The sequence below is a fragment of the Amphiura filiformis genome, chromosome 4, assembly GCF_039555335.1.
Source record: "Amphiura filiformis chromosome 4, Afil_fr2py, whole genome shotgun sequence".
Lineage (NCBI taxonomy): Eukaryota > Metazoa > Echinodermata > Ophiuroidea > Amphilepidida > Amphiuridae > Amphiura > Amphiura filiformis.
In genome coordinates, this window is record NC_092631.1 from 13,823,048 (window position 1) to 13,842,993 (window position 19,946).

Below are 19,946 nucleotides of genomic sequence, written 5' to 3' on the forward strand. Positions count from 1 at the left end.
GCAGTGTTAATACACATATTAAATCATGCATAACTCGCGAACGCAAAATTGGAATCAACTGAAATTTTGGGAATAGGTTTTTTTCGTGGATATCTAATGAAAAATGACATAAATAGAGGATGCTAGGATCACAAAATACTCCTTTAAGTTCAGTTATATAATTTCAGAATTTAATTTCAGAATTTCTTCTTGCCCCCATACACTGCTCAGCACGTGCAGATTTATAGGTAGTGTGTGTGCTTCGTCCATGCTTCGGAAGTCACATAAAGCCGTTGGTCCTGTGTACAGGAAGAGTCAAACCCTGTGCACGTTAAGTGTCAGAGCTATTCGAAAAGAGAAGGGGACCATTCCGGTTCTGATATCTGCAATCAATCCTAGGTTCCAGGATCGTGCATAGGTAAAAAACTGCACATTAAGCCCGTATGCGACAATACTCAATTTGAGGTATGCACGATAGGAAGAAGAAGAAGGTTTTCTAATTTTCACAAGGCTTAATTGTAAGCCCAACGAAATGCATATTATTTCAAGCAAAATGTTAAATGAAAATTCAATTAAGTTTGCTTGCAAGTTGCATGCACACACTTTTTTTGTTTTTTTGGAAAATGGAGCTCATAAAACATAAATTTGTTTGAGCTAGTGATGAGGTGAGTTGAGGCCTCTGGTGCCTATTTTAATACAAAATAGCTTTACCCTGTCATAATGTGTCATAACCCTGTTCTTGCAAATCAGTGGTCAAAGTAGCAATATTTTTATTTGTATGTAGTCATGGGTTTTGTGGATGTTTTGCTTGAAAGGAATATTTACTGAGCTCAATAATGATGATGGATTGTGAGCTTTCATCAACAAGGACAAGATCTAGTCTGGTGCGTGAGAAGAATTATCAGGAGGAATTGTGGTACCAGCAATTTTTGTGGTACCATCTACATTAAATTTGTAGGTCATGGTAGAACTTCCAGGACTGGTAACGTCACTGATATCTTTGCGGAGAACAGAGTTACTATGCCAATTGCCAAGTATGCCGACCTTGGTCAAGCATGATTTTACAATGGTTAAAGAGGGACTGGGTTGACCAGGCAAACTTTCAAGGGTAACCCAATTAAGTAGGCTTAAAATATAATCAAGCCAATGTTTAGTTATTGTTCACCTCTATACCAACAAACTTTACACAGCTCCTAACTTAATGTGTTTTCCAGATATTTATAGTGGCCTTTAAGAACATGATGAAGGGTCTCATAATTTCCACATATTTTACTTTACATTTGGTTTAGCCTTTTTCAGCAGCTACTCAAGATTGTTTTAATAGTGAAAAGAGTACAAGGAAAGTATTCACCATAAATTTCATGATGCCTTTAGGAAAGGTTGTAAATACATGGATTACCAGAGGTAATCAGATTTGAATGAGAGTGCAGTACGAAACATGTCACCTGGACCATAAGATTTGGAAGTTTACACAGCTCTCAGTGACTTCATCTTTCATGGATTTTAACAGTCCTCAATTTTTATGGCATATTACCAAATGTTGGAATTGTCAACATGCAGATTGTCAACTGCATTTTGACAACAAAATAGGTCTATTCCTTGTCAATGATGACTCTTTGGGACCTCTCCTAAAGCCATAAGTTTTCTGTGATACGGAAAATGGACAAATTTCACAGAATTGGAGGTAGAAAACAGAAAAACTAGGATTTCGTAAATAAAATTGAAAAAAAAAATCTAAAAATGTGTGTCTGTTGTTGTTTTCATTTATAAACATATAAAAAGTGCATAAAGTTTGTAATATATCTTTATTAAATTTCTTGTAAAACTGACAAAACACAGGAAGCCACAAGAAAAGCGGAAAAACACAGAAAGTGACATATTGACAAAACTGAATTTCAAAAGTAGAACATGGAAAACTTATGGCTTTTTAACCTATCCTACAAATGTATTTGAAATGAAAGGCATTGATCCAGTTAGAACTGCATTTTACGTTTACAGTACAGGGGTGGAATTTCGTTCAGTGCCACGGGAATCCAAGTGGATTCTCGCAGGAGATTTTTGCGAGAGTCCATGGATTCCCGCAAACGGATGCTCGTAGTACAATCTTGCGGGAGTCCAAAATAAATTGGCAAATTTGTGCTTGCTTATACAATGTAGATCATTTTGGGCAGGCAAGGTACATGCATTATGTAAAATGCATTCAGTTTGTATTACTATAACTTAGGGTGTAGAGAATGCAATTAAATGATTGTCAAATAACACAAACAAAGTTGGTTTTTAAAATGTATGTTGTCCCTTCACTACCATAAGTCATCGCGTCCCTTGCAACTTTACATTTATATTTTGATGCTATTTTCTGGCAATGCGATTTACACACCTTGCAATAAGCTTTAATTGCATTCGAGCCATCTTTGTCATGTTCGTTGTACTCAAATAAATAGTTTTCTCTTAAATCGTCCTCCCACTTCATTAGTTGCTTTACCGGTACCCGTCCTGCTAGCCATTGTCACTCGCTCAGAAATGATCAAAAATCAGGCCCAAAATCGCTTAATTTAACACATTCCAATGTGCGGTAACCTTCCAAACATGTGTGATTGGCGATGACAGCGTGAGAGCGCAGAGTGCAATTTTGACAGTCGTAAACATTTACCACAAGATCCGATATACCCGGAAGTGAGCGCACAATTTTGGCTTTTTATTTCTTATAAAAAGAATTATGGGTAAAATGGGCGAGGGGCTGGCTTTGCAGACTCGGGTCACAGTGCCGTCGTGTATAATAGAAACCAGTTATGATTGGCTGATTATCCTGTTGTTGATGGCTAGATATCCAATCACTGCATTGGTTAGAAACTTTTATTGATTAATCGGTACGGTAGTATTGATTACTAATTGGCTTTGTTGTTAAAAATCAGCGTTGTGTTTTCGCGATGGCGAGTCAGTGTTGAATGAAAATTTGCCGAGTGAATGAACCGATCAAGCATGCAAGTTGACTGAAGGGATTTCCAGCGCGAGTCCACATGGACTCGCGCAATAGGACTTTACGGGAGTCTCGGCGCGAGTCGACTCACGGACTCGCGTCGAAATTCCACCCCTGACAGTAGTACCAATATGGTGAAGTTTAGCTAGGAGACGGAGATGAGCAACAACGTCTAACGCTTTACTAAAGTCCATGATGCACACAGTACAGGTCTATTTGGCCACAGACATTTAGCACTTGAGTGCTAAATCATCAACAAGACCAGATAATGGAGTCTTACACAATCTCCCTCGTCTGAAACTATGAGTGCTTTCCACAGAGAATAGACTTACAATCAAAATTAGTCGCTATGGTGCTGACAATGATATGCTTCAACTGCTTGCTGATGATACTTGTGAGGGAGACTAGGTGATACAAATGATACTTATGAGGGAGACTAGGTGATACAAATGCAGTTTGAAGGAGAGGATGATAATTAGAATTTGTGTAAATTGGTGAAATATTTGCATCATTCCAGACTCCAGTCTTGTCATAATGCACCAGATGATAATCATTTGAGCTACGGTAGAAGCGTTTTCTTTCAGAATCTTGGCTGGAATGTTATCAGGACCAGTTGCCTTTTGAACATTAAGGTTTTTCAATAGCTTTTCTACTCCTGGGGTAGTGATAATTATGTCAAGCATGACTAGCATTGATCAGGAACAGTACTTAGAGTGAAGCTTGGAATATTTTGGAGATTTTCATCTGTGAAGACTGAGCAAAATTGTGCGTTCAAATCATTCTTTATCCTTGGCACACCACAGGAAGCTATGCGTCCCAGGTGTTCTAATGGACCAACGCCAAAAACCTACCGGCGGAGAAATTTAATACATCTCCAAAATGGTTTTGTATTGTTGCTCTCCAGGGTATGCTGTTACATTAGGCTTGCTAAGAATACGTGATTTTGGAAGCCAGAAACGCACTTAGCACATTTGAGGAAAAATCACCAAAAATTGTTACAAGTTTATCCAAAATGGGCAGATTTAATTATGTTCACTTCAAAATCTATTGAAGATCTAAAAATGCAGTGGTTTTGTACGCATTTGTATCTTAAATAGATTCTGAAGTGACCATACACAGCGCTCGAAATAAGGCGCGTCCTTGCGTCAAATACCCGTGAAAGTAGGCGCGGACCCGCACATTTCTTACGGTACGGTTCCGTGTGACCCGTAAAAATTTAACCAAGCAAAGAGCAGAAAATCCTAGTTTTGTTGTTCCACTGGAATTTTATTTTCACATAATATGTCCAGCTCCTTGAGTACACTTTCATTTTAGAGTCCCATCAAGTTTTCAACCCAGGTTTTCAATTTTCTACAATCTACATTGTTATCGCCGTAGCTAATTCTGTCTTTTGAAATTTCAAAGGCAAATGTCCGGGGTCGGACCCTTGAAAATGGGTGAGGACCCTTGAAATTTCAAAGGCAAGGGTCCGGAGACCCTTGGATTTTTTTTCTTATTTCGAGGCCTGACCATACATGTGTTATGCGCCCCAAAAATATTCCAAAAAGTTATGTATTTTGTCATCAAACATTAATTTTCACTTGTTTCACTTGTCTACATAGAATATTAGAATGCTAAGTATCTGAATTCAGATTTAAGTGAAGTACCATAAACTGTATATTCTCTGCACACAAATTAATCTTATAACTGCACCCATATACTAACATATATTCGTTCCATTTCTCTTTCTTCTTCTTTCCATCACATAGATTCCTTTCTTATTGGAGCACCACAAGCCTGGTATTTACAATAAGATAATTGTAAGTACATCTCCTTTGTTTCTCTGATAATACTAATAATACTGTATAATAAACTTATCTGCAAGCAGGTGACATGTAACAGTTTTGTGATGAAAATATGTGTTTTGACCTGGGTGAAAAGGAGAAGATTGTGTGGGTGGGCAAAACTAATACTTTTGTCTTACCCGGAGCTTGAGAAAAAATTGTACCTTCTGGGGAAAAAATTCAGGTGGACAAAATAATGGTATTTGGTTTTTACGCTAAGTACACCATGATGACCAAAACGATTTTTCACTGGAAATAATCTTTTTCCCCCACCAACAAGGGTGAAAATAAGTGGGAGACGGGAGCCGTTTAGCCCCTAGAAACTCTGAAATGGCCCCTGGTCCCATCTAAACTTAAGCTGACCAGGGGACACTTTTCTTCAGAAACTGGCCCCTGGTAACTACATGTATACCCAAAAATTCAATTCCATATCCATAAATGCATGATGAACTTATCCAGAACAAATATTGGCCCCTTGTTGATTAGAAGTGGCCCCTGGTTCCATATTGAATGAAGTGAACTAGGGGCCATTTTGTGTAAAAAGGAGCCCCTGGTTCATTATTTCTTATTTTCACCCTTGCCCACCAATCCACTGGATGTCATTGCCTTTTTTCCAATCATTGAAAGCTACATAAGATATTCAGTCAAATGTGCAGTGGATTTGTCTCCTTGGCTTATTTCCATACATTTTGACAATAAAGTTAATTTATTTTTGATCAATTCATAACTTCATAAGGGCTCATATTGAAATACCCTACCTCGTTTTCACACAGAAAGAAGGCAGGATTCCCCTCGCTAAGCGTGCGCCTTAGGAAAGCTCGGTCAGGAAAGCGCACTCCTAATTTAAGTCAGTGAAGTGATAATCACACAGTTATAATCACACAGGATTTTAACAAAAGAAGGCTAGCACAGGAAAGCTGCAGGATGGCGCACACCTTCCTGTGTAAGGGAATTTCAAAAAGAGCCCTAAATAAGCTTGTTCCAGCGTATATTTTATTATGTTTGTAAATATGCGGATGCAAAATATATAGGTCACTAATATCTCACAATTGACTGCAAAGTGTGTTACAATTGTTCCAATCTTGGACATAAGTAATCTGCTTTTGCGTATCGTGTCTTAATGCGCAAACAAGCGCGCATGATCACCACGAGTCAGGCGTGTGCCGGGGGTCAGGCTGTAGCCCCGGGTCTTAAAAAAAAGGGAGTGAGAGTGCCATAGCCAGTGGGGGCAGGGGGGGACATAGTACCCCCGAAAATCAAAAGGGGAGCAAAAAGCGCCCCAAAAGTGGATCCATAGGCCTATTTCACAAATTTTGAAGGAAATTTGAACGTATTTTATAGCCACTTTTTTGGTCAAATTTCCCGAGAATGGAGCTGAATGGAAAATATTCCTATATACACAAATGTAGATGCATATAATGGGCCTATGCTCCAAAATAACCAATAATAATGTAAAAATGTTGTACCAAATGCCTTCATTGAGGCTTTGATTGCGAGTTATTGAGCATGCATTGCATGTTCATTTTTAACTAAAATTTGCGGCTCAGTTAGAAATCTGGTAAATAAAAATATATGCTCCGAAAATAACCAATAAATGTGTAAAAATGTTGCACCAAATGGCTCCATTGGCTTTCACTTTCAAAAATTGTCTAATTCTGAGGCGGGCACATCCTCCCTCAGACACCTCCTGTTGCGCAAGCGTGACTGCGGCGCTGACGCAGTCGATGTTAAACCTTTCAACATTTTCCGTTCAGACTTCAGCCCCCCGGGTCCCTGTTTCTGGGCACGCCCCTGCGAGTAGCCTGCGTACTTGTGCATGGCGTATTAAATGCGCATTAAAACAGTGAATGAAAATACAATGTCAATAGTCTTTTAAACAAAAATGTCAATAGTCTTTTGTAAAAATGTTGGTAATGAATGACAATAAAAACTTTTCACCATCTGTTTTACGGTCATTGCATGCAGGCAACGGTGTGGTTGTGACCTCGCAACATAATACTAGCGAGCAGTTTATTGTCTAACTCGATTCCGTTTTTGTGTCAATGATATGTAAAAATGATTGATGGAGAACTGGAAATTAAAAATGCATCATCAAGGGTTTGTGTGCAAACTGTGCATGCATGCACAAGGGTATGCACACACGCGCACAGGTGTTTGCGAGTATGCACACACGCGCACAGGTGTTTGCGGGTATATGTCACATAAATGATACATAAATAACCATAACCCACATACATGTATTGTACCCTATATGTAAAGTTCATACTCAAATCATCGGCCCAAAATGTATTAGTCTTACTTGTCACATGTTATAATACAATTTGTCATAAATTTTAAATCTCCTAACTATAGGACACATGGCCCAAATTCATGTTATATAAACAACCATAACCCACATACCCTCTATATGTGCATTTCAATGTGACAACTACAAATCTATTTTTGTACATCGGCAATCCACACATTGCATAACAGCTGCTCTAGTAAGTATGTTGTTGTAGCAGTACAAGCACAACAGTTCCCAAAATACCCAATTACTAGCACTAAAGGAAGTTCATTTGTTAAGATTTAGTTCAGATTCAGACATTTCCTTGACTATTTCTTAACTTTTCTGAACTATTTCTTTACAATTGAAATAAAGAAATAGTTAAGGAATGTCAAGAAATAGTCAAGAAAATGTCCAAATCTGAATTAAATCTTAACAAATGAACTTCCTAGTGATATAGTGTATCTATATGGAACATTAAGAAATTTCCATTTTAAAAAACCCTTCTTTTTCCCCAAATGGCAGAATTTGCAATGCACTGTGTACACATTGAAATTCAAACATAGAATTGTGAATGAAGAAAAGATGTTCAAATCAACAAAGTATATGAAGTGAATTAAAACCACCATACATCTGTAATCCTAGTACAAGGATAAAAAGTGTTCAGCAAATGTCATGATTAGACTGTTTCAGGAAATGGGTCTTTAGGGGAAATGTTAAAAGTACTGATTTTGGATATTTTAAAGGAAATCTCCGGCAATCACAGCATTATGCCTTATTATGTTAGAAAAATTATTATTAAGCACGAATCACGTGGTAAAAACAGCCGTTTCTCAACACACGATATATTCAAAATTCCCGGGCGCCGACTGCCTGGTGCAATGACGTCATGGTTATTTGTGCTCAATTGTCGTCAGCCTTCATTGTATATTGGGACATTGTTGCACTAGACAGTTTTATTTGTTTTATGGTCAATATGAGTTTGTTTTAAATAAATCCATGTGATTTATGCTTGATAATTATATTTCTTAAATATAAGGCATAATGTTGTTATTGCTGGAGACTTCCTGTAAATCGTTGCTTGTATTACTTTGATACATACTTCATTTAAAATTGCATTGGTATATTAAGGGGGTACTACACCCATTGATTTTTTTTTTTTTTTTTTGCATTTTGTGAAGAAATTACAAAAAAAAAAATTGGACAAAGTGGTATGCAAAATGAAGGGCAAATCTTCTCGTTTATTGGTGGCATCGGTATTATTAGTTATTAGGTTCAGCGTCGGTATGAGTGCGGAAATTATCGTCATGCTGAAGTGTCATACTGGGTGAAGCCAAGGCTGAACCCAGTATGACACTGAGCGCGATAATTTCCCGCACTATACCGACGCTGAACCTAATAACTAATTTATCATACCACTAAGTCATTCTAAATTTGGAAATAATTACGCTTTTAAACATTTTAATTGCTGCTAAATAGGAAAACTTTGCAAAAAATAGATGACTGTTCCGCGTATTACAGATTGAGTGCATTTTACGCGCCCGGTTTACGCTGAAGTCGCCTTTATCACGCCAGTACCTCGCCCGTACACGCAGCGTGTCGGGCTTCATAATCGCTCTTACTGACTAGATATAAAGCGTAAAATACGCACTCACTGACTAGATACGAAAATATATCAGGTTAGCGGTGTTCTTTGATATTTCCCTTAGTGGTATGATAACAACGTAGCTTACATGCTTTTAAAAGTAGAAGCCAAAAGGTGGTACATCACTGATGATTTAAATTCACTTCATTTTGGAAAGCTTACTATCAACGGATTTCGTTAAAATTTTGGATATGTGTTGCTAACACATTAGGGAAATAAAGTTGATATGTAAAATGGGAATAAGTGGTTCCTGATTTCTTTTATGACTTCATGAACTTGGTGCTCCACAACTATCAAAAAGGAACTGGTTACAATGCTTCTATTTTCAATGTTGAGATATTTTGTATTTTTAACTTGCGACATTATTTCACTGAAACTTAATTAAGCCACAGGTAACAGGTTAACACAACCATACTACAGCAATGTTGAAAAAATTGTATTTCTTGTCACCTATACCACCATATTGGGGAGTTTTCCTTAAGCTCACCTTTTATGCTTTTGGTAACTATTCTCTATTTATTTGTGAAATCCATCTCAACTAGGCATTCTAAATTGTACTCACCATTTACATCCCAAGGTACATGTATATTAGTATATCCACCTTGCACTTCTCGATATATATCCAGTTAAAGACAGAATTTCAAAATTATGCCTCATTATGATATCACAGACTCTCACATACTGTGTATTCAAAATTGATGCTTAAATTTGACCTGAACCAATTGACCTATAACCTGACATATGGTGACCTAATAACCTTTTCTTCTCATAACAACACAATATAGTATTAAATTGACTAATGACTATGCATCCATTGTGTAAGTGTTTATTTAATTTATTCAGTGTTATATATTTTGCATGCACCACTAGATTTTCTATCTAGAGAGTATAACAAAGGATTTAATGTATTCTATTCATGTACCCTACTTGAACATGTTGAATAGAATAAATTATGGTTTGTTATGAAACATGCATCTGAGTTACTAGGATACAGTAAACAAAAAATATATAGGGCTAAAATGACTTACTAAAATGGTTTAAAAGCACTTTGTATGTAGATATATTTTATAAGTTCAGGACACGAAGTGATGAACATATTTATGTACTTCATAAATTTGCAAGAAAAAAAAGAAGAGGGGTACTGATGAAAATCAGGGTATTATTCCCCCTTTAAGGTGGTGTTATTCATCATCATAATTGCCACTCTTCTGACACCACCCTCTTCCTCTTCTTTTTGTTTCCCTCTTCCTTTCACACCTTCTTTAATTAAAGTTATTTCCACTTTCCCTTCCTTCCCATTTTCCCTTTGAATCCAGACAACTTTAAAATTAAACAAAGACACAAGAACTGTTCAAATACGCATCACATGTTTTTAACAAGATTGAGCAAAAAATATTAACAAATTGCAAATTAGTTTATAAAAACAGAAATTTCTAGGACAATTTGTTGATTAAAAACACTCCTTTTATATAAAACCCCTCTTGCAGCTTATTTGGTACCAGGGAAGATGCAAGGTCCAGACAGTGAGCCCCCATCTACAAAAGCCCAAAAAATCTGCACCAAATCTTAAAATTTTGCCTCAAATTCACCCAAGATCACCCAAAATATTTCCACTAAATCCACCAAAACCTTACCAGAATCCACCCAATTTTGTGCTGTGGCCCCCAAAAGTTCACTTTTTAAAAATCCACCCAAATAAAGGTAAACATGTTTTTTCTCAAAAAGTCTGCTACTCCCAAAAATAATTTCTTGTAATCCAAATATTTAATAAAACAAAATTTAAAATACATTTGATTCAAGGAAGATAAAGAAAGAAGAAAAAAAAATAAGAAAAAAGAATAGAAAGAAGAGAAATGGCAAGAAGGAAAAATGACTCATACATGTATTTCAGCCTGTGCTGCGTTTTTCCTGGAGCCATTCTTGCTAAGTTAATTTACAGTTTATGATTCTAAATCATCAAATATTCATATATAAATTGGTGAGAAAATGATTAGTATTATAGCAAAGTTGTCTGACTGTTCATATCCTCTTCAAAACCGCCGTAAGTAGATTGTGCGGTACGATCGATATCCAGGGGGGAAAAATGTTCATAGATTCTTAACAATCAAATGGTAATTAAGCCTTCACAGTAACGACAGCCCAATTACGTTTTACAAAAACCTGACAGCGCGTGACAGCTGATTACACTGGCATATTGTTGACAAAATATGGTACGCTAATAATCCCCCGATCTCACAAAAAAAACGGAATGTGTCTTAAAAGGCACGCCCGCTCAGAAAGCGCTCCGACGAACACAGATTTGATATTGACTAAGAGTGTTCCCTGGAGCACTGGAATGTGCCATAACTTCAATACATGTACTTTAACCATTTCGATATGCCTAAAGGGATTTGATTGATTTTAGTGACGATATTAAATTGCATCTGAAGGAAAGGATCGAGTTTGAATGTAAAACGACCCCAAATGGGCTTGTTTACTAGCGGAACCTATAATCTTTGGAAATACTGTCAATATAGGACTATAAAATTGATGCTGCACTTGAAATGGTCAGGAGATATCTAATATTCATGACCTCTTTTTTTTTTTTTTTTTTTTGATCGGTGAACTGAAGACGTGACAAGATATATGACCAGGAATAATAATCCATGTCAATTGTCTATTGATGTTATTAGGCAAAGTGGTAGTACTTGCCATTATGTGTGTTGAGGTAAAATGCCCCGGACTGGTAGGGTAGCTAGGCACGATACGGGCTCGCGGATCGCGTGCAGCACTGCGGCTCGCAGGTACAGCCAGCGAAGCCCTGTGGCAACAACAGCCACCGGTGGCGGTGGGTGCAGTGATAGCCATGAAGAAGGGGTGACGCCGCAAATATGTGTATGTTGTGATCCGGACAAGAAACGATGTCATCATAAGCGTGACCGCTCGCCTGTGAATAGAGCTATAAGGTAAGAGGGGGCAAAGTTAATCTGGGGAAAGTTTGTGAGGGGGAAACAACTTATTGGCGAAGGAAAACTGCAAGTAGCTGGAAAGTGTTGGAGAACAGGCAGAGTGTTAGCTATCCACCTGTCCACCTGTCATTTTGGATGGGGACAGGCAAAATTAATGCCTGTGTCTGACAAATGCTAAATTCTAATGGTTGAATATTTTTTGTGAACTCAAAACAAGACCAGACTAATAAGTCAAATATAGTGGTAACTATTTGAACTGACCAAACACCCATAAAGTGCAGATGCATGTAGAGGTCTGGTTTATGTTTTTAGGGTCAAATTTTGGACAGACAGTTTTGGTGAAAACTGATGGGCACTTGTAAAATCCTATTCCTAGCTAAATTCCTGAAATTAGGGCTTGAATTTGATGTTTGTTTTTTGGCAGTTGAGAGTACCAGGCAAGTTGTAAAAAAAAGTTTATTTTCACTTCAGAGGTACTGAAAAGTTGAGATGGTCATGCACACAAGGGGTGTGGATTTCAAATTGGGTTACCCAAATGGTTGAGAAGGGGAAAAGTTAGACTGGAGGAAAAATTTGTGACGATGAAACAACTAATTGGTGAGGTAAAACGCCAGGTAGCTGGAAAGTATTGTGAATTAGGGCTTGAATTTGGCTCTTGCTTTTTGGCAGAGTTGTGTAAATGTAAATGAACAAGACAAGTTGTAACACAGGTATTACTTGCCCGGAGGTCTCATTGTAAATTTGAGTGTACATATATTTTCACTTTACACTAAAACTTGAGATGGTCTTGCACTTGGCAAAGTGATGGTGGGCTAGTTGTGAAAGGAACTGGTCTGATGTGGGACAATGGTCAAGTTCATATGTGAGCTTTGGTGGGAATGGATACAGTCACTTACAAGAGTGGAGGAGGGGCGAGTCGGGTGACACCGGCCCATCACTGGAGCAGTAAATTAAAGTGTGCTGGAGTGATACTCACTTGTGATAGGATGGTGATGTGGTTGACTCGGACAGGGAAAGTTATTATAGATATCGCAGAAACCCAAAATTTCCCAGACCGACATAACCAACTCCACCCACAAGCAGACTCTGGTTTACAAAATTCACTAATATTCAGGACATGTGGGTGGCAAGAGGTGGAAAGTCTGTGGGCTGGGTCAGGCAATTTGTTTCTCAAATTTCTCTCTTACCAGAAACCATGCAATCCAAGAACCGCAAAATTTTAGGTTTCAAAAATAATTTGCTATCCCCTTCTTAAATTGATAAAAAAAGCCCTGATTTCATGGCAGGTGGACGGTGCTTTGCAACAACATCTCTATTCACAGAATCATATTCCTTTTTAATACCACATTTTACTAAAGAGGAATTCATATATTCTTTTAACTGATAGCTTGACACTAGTTTTGAAAAGCATTTATACTAGCTGAGGGCTGATCAGGTATGAACATGATGTATGGAACATGATAGGGTGTAGTGTCAAAATGAAACCGTTAATTCAATAATCAACACATGCACTAAAAATAACCGGCTGGTTTGTACAGTCTGTGTTGTATTTTATATTGCCATTTGTAACTGAATTGCAATGGTATATTTTAATTTCATTTACTGTCAAAGTGTTTGAAGTATTCATTGCTATGTAGGGCTTATACCTTTTTAGAGGGGTTGATTTTAATAACAAGAACAGTATAGCGAGAACAGTAGGAAGGGGTTTTACGCAGTGGCGTACCGTGGCTGCTCCTAGTAACCCCGGGGGGCTGAAGAAAATTCAATTTTGCCACCTCTTCCTCAACAGTCCGAAAAAAAAAAAGGATTATAAGCCCTAGCGCCCTAAAAGCAACATATTTTCATGTATAGTACCATTTTTTCAAAATTTTTTTATACTTTTTCAAATTTTTTCCGTCCTTTTTTCGTTACTATTTCTTTTTCCCATCCCTTCTTCTTCCGCCGCCACTTCGTTTTGGCTGCCAAGATATGCGCATGTTACGGACCTCATTGCGCTTACCATATTCGATGACAGAGCTTCTAAATGAAAGGAATTAGGGGAAGGGTGTTTTAGTCATGAAAGCCAGAAAGGATACCATGTATTTGAAAGAGTGCTAATGCATATAGGAGAAGGGTGCTATTTAGATTGAATACAGAACACAAGAGGTCTTTTGGTATAATGGTGATTATGGTGTTACTGAATTGAAAATAAACTCAAAATAAAATAGGCGTAACATCAGTGTCATAACCAACTTGTTCATTCTGGGGGAAAAGTGCCGGTAATTGAGAAATATGAAAAGCAAGTTTGAAATTAATACTCCTGTATCGTCCTACGCTGTTGATTTAGTGTTACGGACGTTACATTTTGAAGCATTATGAAGAAATTAAAGAAATTGCACAATGAAAAAAAATCTGTCAGGGTGCTTCCTCAGATTTTTTCTTTACTATCTTGAAGTAGGTCCGACATCAATCTATGGAGGCATGATTAGCTAGTTTGAAATAAATGCTCCTGTTTTGAGCAATAACATTACAAAATCTTGTTATGGACGTTACAAAAGGCCTAGTTGGCGTGGAATTTGCCTGTCCGAGTTGGAGGTGAAACATGGTCCAAAAAAGGCTGATTTAATATAAAATTCTGTTCTTCCCGTTCCATTCTAATTTCACCCAGAAATGTATTCTGAGAGGGCACCCGCTGCATAATGTGTGACATACTAGTTGTTTGCAATTAAGTGTAATTAGTCAATTAGAGAACTGAATGCAAAATAAAAACAGATGTATAGAATAATGTTTGTGAACAGTTTGGTCTCAGAAGTTATGTTTAGACATAATTTTTTAAGAAAGTAATAAATGCAGAAGTCTCTCGGGTTTGCTCTAACACTCTAACAGCACCGGAGAAAGTACATTATACCCGAAATATTTTGAAGCAGAAACACTGCTAAAGTAAACAGTTGCTTGTCACACACAGTAACCCGTTCACTGTTTATCCCTTGTGAATGGATTATGACGATGACGACGACAGAGGAATTGAGATAATAATCACATTATGGTTACATTTCATTTCACATATCATATAAAAATATGGGCTATTCCAGTTGAAATCCATACACCCCCTGTGGAAGACATGACCTTAATCTCCCACACAGGGGGTGTTGATTTCAAATGGAGTCTCTCAATCACATTTGGAGTTCACACTCCCTGTGTAGGACATTAAGATCATGTCTTTCATAGGGGGTGTATGGATCTCAACTGGAATAGCCCAATGTAGGTAAATAGGCTGATGTGATGCGATTTGCTGAGAGGTGACTCTAGTCTCTTCACATACTGGGATGTATACCACTTTCAAATGGATTGTCTCATGTGGCTGTGTGGAAGACTACAATCAGAGTTAAGCATCACTTATTTGGACTTTTAGGGAAATTGTGCTAAGTGTGTCATATGTGAGATTAAGAAAATTGAAATTTCCAATGTTACCATGGTTACCATATTCTCTTGCACTTTAAAGATGATGAGGGGCACCTTGTGAACCCCTTTTGTGCAATCGATATTTTGACAATATTAGTTTCAGGCCAACCTATTTTCCGCATGGTTAAAATGTGGAAAATAATTGTACTGACAAGGCTTGTTCATATGTACAAGTATAAATATTGCTTGTATGATAACATAATGTTGTGTAGTTTAAATGTGACGATCAAGCGAAGTGAGTTTTGTCAAAGTTTTTGTGTGTTATGTACAAATTTACAATTCATATATCTTTTGATTTCTTACTTTCAGTCTTTGATGGCATTTTACATAACATTTTTAACTGAAAAGTTCAAAAATTTGAAAATGGACATACTTTTCATATCATTGTTCTCATTTTCATAGATGTGATCTCTTTGCACAATAAAAATTCCTTTAAAAAAGGAATGGGCTCCCAATGGGAGTTAGTATGGCCTCTTTATTTTTCAAATGGGGAAGATTATGTGATCCACCTGGATGATTGGACCCCATAATTTGAAACTAAAACTTGATAACCTTTTCAGAATTTGTGTTCACACTCCACCAAGCCTGGAAATAACAGGAGCAAAATGAAAATTTGCGCTTGTTGGATGGTAAAATGCTCCTGGTTCTCAGATAAATTTGTGCATACAGATATAGACCAGGAGCAATTTTTAAGCAAATCTCTGTATATTTGCTCCTGGTACTAAAATCCTCATTTCAAGCCCTGTACTCCACAGACCCAAAACAATGTCTCCATCCAACTGGACCCCATCATTTTTGGACCAAGCGGGAACCCAGGTCACATCTGATTGTCTAATCTAGAAATCTAATTTCTAGATTGTCCTACCACCACCAACGCCAACTTCAAAGCTTAGAAGCTTGGTTGTACCAGGGAAATGTAAACCTCTTCCCTGATTATATTGTATTATTATTTGAATGTTTGGTTATAGGGAAGTGGAAAGCCTGGTTATAATTGAACTGGTTAGTTGATCAATTAATGGAAAAACAATTTATTTTTCAGATATTTTATAATTTCATTGATTGATTGATTGATTAATAGTGTACTTATTGTGTGATTGATTGATCAATTGATCAATTGATTGATTTATTGACTGATTAACTGATAGTAGTAATCAAATCAGGGATACATTGTATGATCAAATACCGTAAAACCCCGTCTACAAGCATATCTAGTACTTCTGATGAAAGCTACATTTATCCAGGCGCCATTATGGAGTTTGAGCAAATAAATTACGGATCCAAGCATATACAAACAAGTATTATTTTAAGACCAATCTATTGTATTGGTATATTTACGCTTACTTCGAATTAATTTAGCTTTCATAAAAAACACTATATATGCTTGTAGACGGGGTTTTACGGTATACTTCAAACTGTTATCATCACACAGTTCATCTTAAAAAACGGGCCAGATTTAAGATGCAAATTAAGATCAAACGTTATGGATTTTTGCGATGAAAATGATATGATGACATAATGGACTGTGACGTTAATTGAATAGGTCCCTGAGGTATACAAGGTATTTGTAGTGGGACCAATTAAGACGACTATTATGAATCAAGGAGTCCGACACGCACGCCCATGGAACATGGGGAAGTGCAGATGAATAAACCATTGAGCATGATATAGACCAATAATTTAGCGCCGTTTTCTAGATGTAATGCATGTTATCTCCTGGGACTTGTTAATACTGTTGAAGTTTGAATTTTTAAAAGGCAGAGCGGACGACGGGGAATTGTAAAAGCAATTGAAGTGTTTGAAATTTCTGCAGCTGTAACTTTCAGATGGGCAAAAATTGTTGGTTTTATATCACTATGGACCACAATGGCCTCATCCCAATGGCATTGTTCAATAACCTCAATTAAACAATCATAGTACAAAATTTGACCTCAAGTTGCAGAGTATGAGTTTTTGTACCTAATTTTTTGAAGGTCATTCAATGAATGTACAAATGTATTGGAGTTAAAGAACTGTGTCCTGATAGATGAGCATGTTGTGGATCCTAGTGTATACTGCGCACAAAAAGTATCCATACACGTAAAACAAAAGCAATATCTTAAAACTTATAAAAGATAATAAACCTAAATTTCAAAATGAAGTAGTCAATAGATAGAGAAATTTGTGCTGCATATTTTGAGGCATCGTTCAGCATAATAAGACTTAATTTCCCCAAATTACACCAATTTGAATGAAAAAAGAAAGGATTTAAAAAGTGACAAAAGTTAACATAAACTTTTCTTCAAAATATGCTAATTATGAACACAGCAAGTGAATGTTGATCTGTCACACTGACACTGTAATGAGCCTGTAACAAAGGCTGGTGGGAATGCACAATCTCCAATTCGCTTCCGTCCAGTGTTTTTATTAAAGACAGAGTTTCCTTGTACAGCATTGCCTTGGTCTTCTTGGCATTCATTCCTAGTCCTACTTTCTGTGCAGTAGCTTCAACAAGATGTAACAGTTCTTGCACGTCTTTGAGGTTGTCAGCTAGAAGAGCAATATCGTCTGCAAAATCCAGGTCTGTGATTGTCCGCGGGCCTATTCGCCTACTTTTCCTGGGCTCCAGAGTAAAGCCAAGTCGCTCTTCATTGCCTTCCATAGCCTTCCTTTAAACATAATCAAGGACTACGATAAAGAGGAATGGTGCCAGAGTGCCTCCCTGCATTGACATCTACATTGGTAGTTATTCACATTTTCTTTGCTTTACCCAAGTTGTTCGGCTCAAAATTAAAAGGGGACATATCTGACAGTAAAAGCTAACATTTTATGGAAAAGAAATACTAATCTATTTTTATGGAAATGTTACAATGTGGCTTTAAGTTAACAAATGTGGACTGTAAATGGATGGGATTGGGGATAGTGATTTTTAAATGTTTACTAGTTGAAATGTGGTGGTTGATGTGAACCAGTTGATGATATATTTTTTTTAATTAATCCGATCTGGAACTAACATGTGCAACTCACTTTGCTGCATTGTGTCCGATACCATCAAGCATCTGATTGGTGATGTGTGTGGCAATGTTTTAATTAAAACAATATCCAAACAATATCCCACATGTGTCACTTTTGACATTTCTACAGCTGAAGATACGGTTTTGTTCTCTTCTCTGGTAACATGATATCGTCCTATACTATTTTTCGCCCTGATGTGATATTGACGTCGAAACATTGTGACAGCTGTTTCGCACATTGTGTCCGATACCATCAAGCGTCTTATTGGTGGTGGTGTGACATTGTTTTAATTTAAAAAAAATGCCCCTGTGACAAAAAATGAAAGAGAAAATCTGGAGGGCAAAGGAAAAGAAAAGAGCAAGAGCCCCTTTTCCATCAAAATTCACCCAGATCCATAGGCGTAGATCCCGGGGGGATGGGGGGGATTTATACCCCCCCAATATTTTGCCAGGGGGGATGCTCCATACAATCATCCCCCCAATGTTGACTCCTGAATATAGGTTTCTGACCAAATTAACCTCATATTTGCCCATTTTAGCCCCAAAATGCAAATTTTCATGAAGCTTACAGCATTTATTCCACTTTTGCACCATATTTCATCAGTTTAGCTTCAAAATAGCAAAAATTTTCGCGCGCTTCTCGCACATTTGTAACATCAACTTATTCTGTCGCCAAAAGGTCCTGGATTCACTATTCTTCAAGACTTTTTTTCAACACCACCCCCCCAATGTCAAAAAGAAATCTACGCCACTGCCCAGATCATGGGCAAAAATATAAGTTTTTGTGCGCTATGCGTGCAAAATGTCACAAGAAAGCCCTTTTCATCCCAATCATGGGCGAAAATAGTGTAAAATAAAAAATGTTTGCGTGCTACGTGCGCACATCATCCCAGTAAAGCCTTTTTTGGACGCTCGAAGATGTACAGTCTCTCTAAAAACAAACGCGGTATATGTATGTATGATGCAACTGCAATTGTTTTTTGTCTGTGCCCAAATTTTTTTTATTTTGTCCTGCCTCCCCCAACCAAGAAAGCAGGCTACGGCCCTGCTTACACCTCTACAACCTGTGTCGAAGATAAAGGCCATGTCTTCCATGGGGGGGGGGTGGATTTGAACTGGAATAGCATTTTGGAGGAATGAATGCACAGTGATGTGAGATGCTTTGTCATAAAAATTCCTTTAAAAAGGAAATGGGCGTACCAAAGAAAACTGTCAATGATTTAGGGTATTGTAAATGTTTAACATAAGTATTGGGAATAATGGTATGAATGACTGAACTAGGACACACACACCCCCACACACCCCACACACACACAAAGAACTTAAGAGTTGGGGTATGAGCGTTTGGATATTATTTTTGGTGGGACATGAGAGCACATCAGACATAAGGAGTTGCATTCTGAATACTAAGAATGTTGTTTCGCCCAAAAACACTCTGTAGACTTTGTCAAAAAAAGATCAACATTTTGATAAACTAAATGTTCAATTGCTCAGTAATAGTTCACCGTGTATGTAATGTTACTGTGAACATTATATGAAATAATAAACTATAGATGATGAAGCCCAGGGCCCTGTTGTAAATACAATATCTCAGCTTGATAGTGTGGCAGCGCATTCAAACAAAAACATGTAAATAATAATAATAATAACAACTTAGTTTCTCCATTACAACTGTGCCCCATCCCATAAATAAGTAAATGTGACACTTTTCTTTTCTCAATAAATACAGTTTATGTAATGTAACCTAGAGGTTGCAGTTTCTTGCAAGAAATTATTGTGACAGTTTGTGTTTCAAAAGAGTAAAATTTGGGGCTCTCCAAAAGGGTTCCAATCGTTGTATAACATTAAATGATCACATTTTTACACTGTGCTATAGC

General features: G+C 37.3%; 1 protein-coding gene across 1 annotated transcript in view; it reads left to right on the forward strand.

The window, feature by feature from the left end:
• Positions 1-19,946, forward strand: part of LOC140150569 (ras-related protein Ral-A-like) — a 53,397-nt gene that overhangs the window by 7,315 nt on the left and 26,136 nt on the right. Inside the window, exon 2 of the mRNA XM_072172602.1 lies at positions 4,705-4,755. The gene's annotated coding sequence lies outside the window, so the exon portion shown is untranslated. The remainder of the gene's footprint in view (positions 1-4,704; positions 4,756-19,946) is intronic.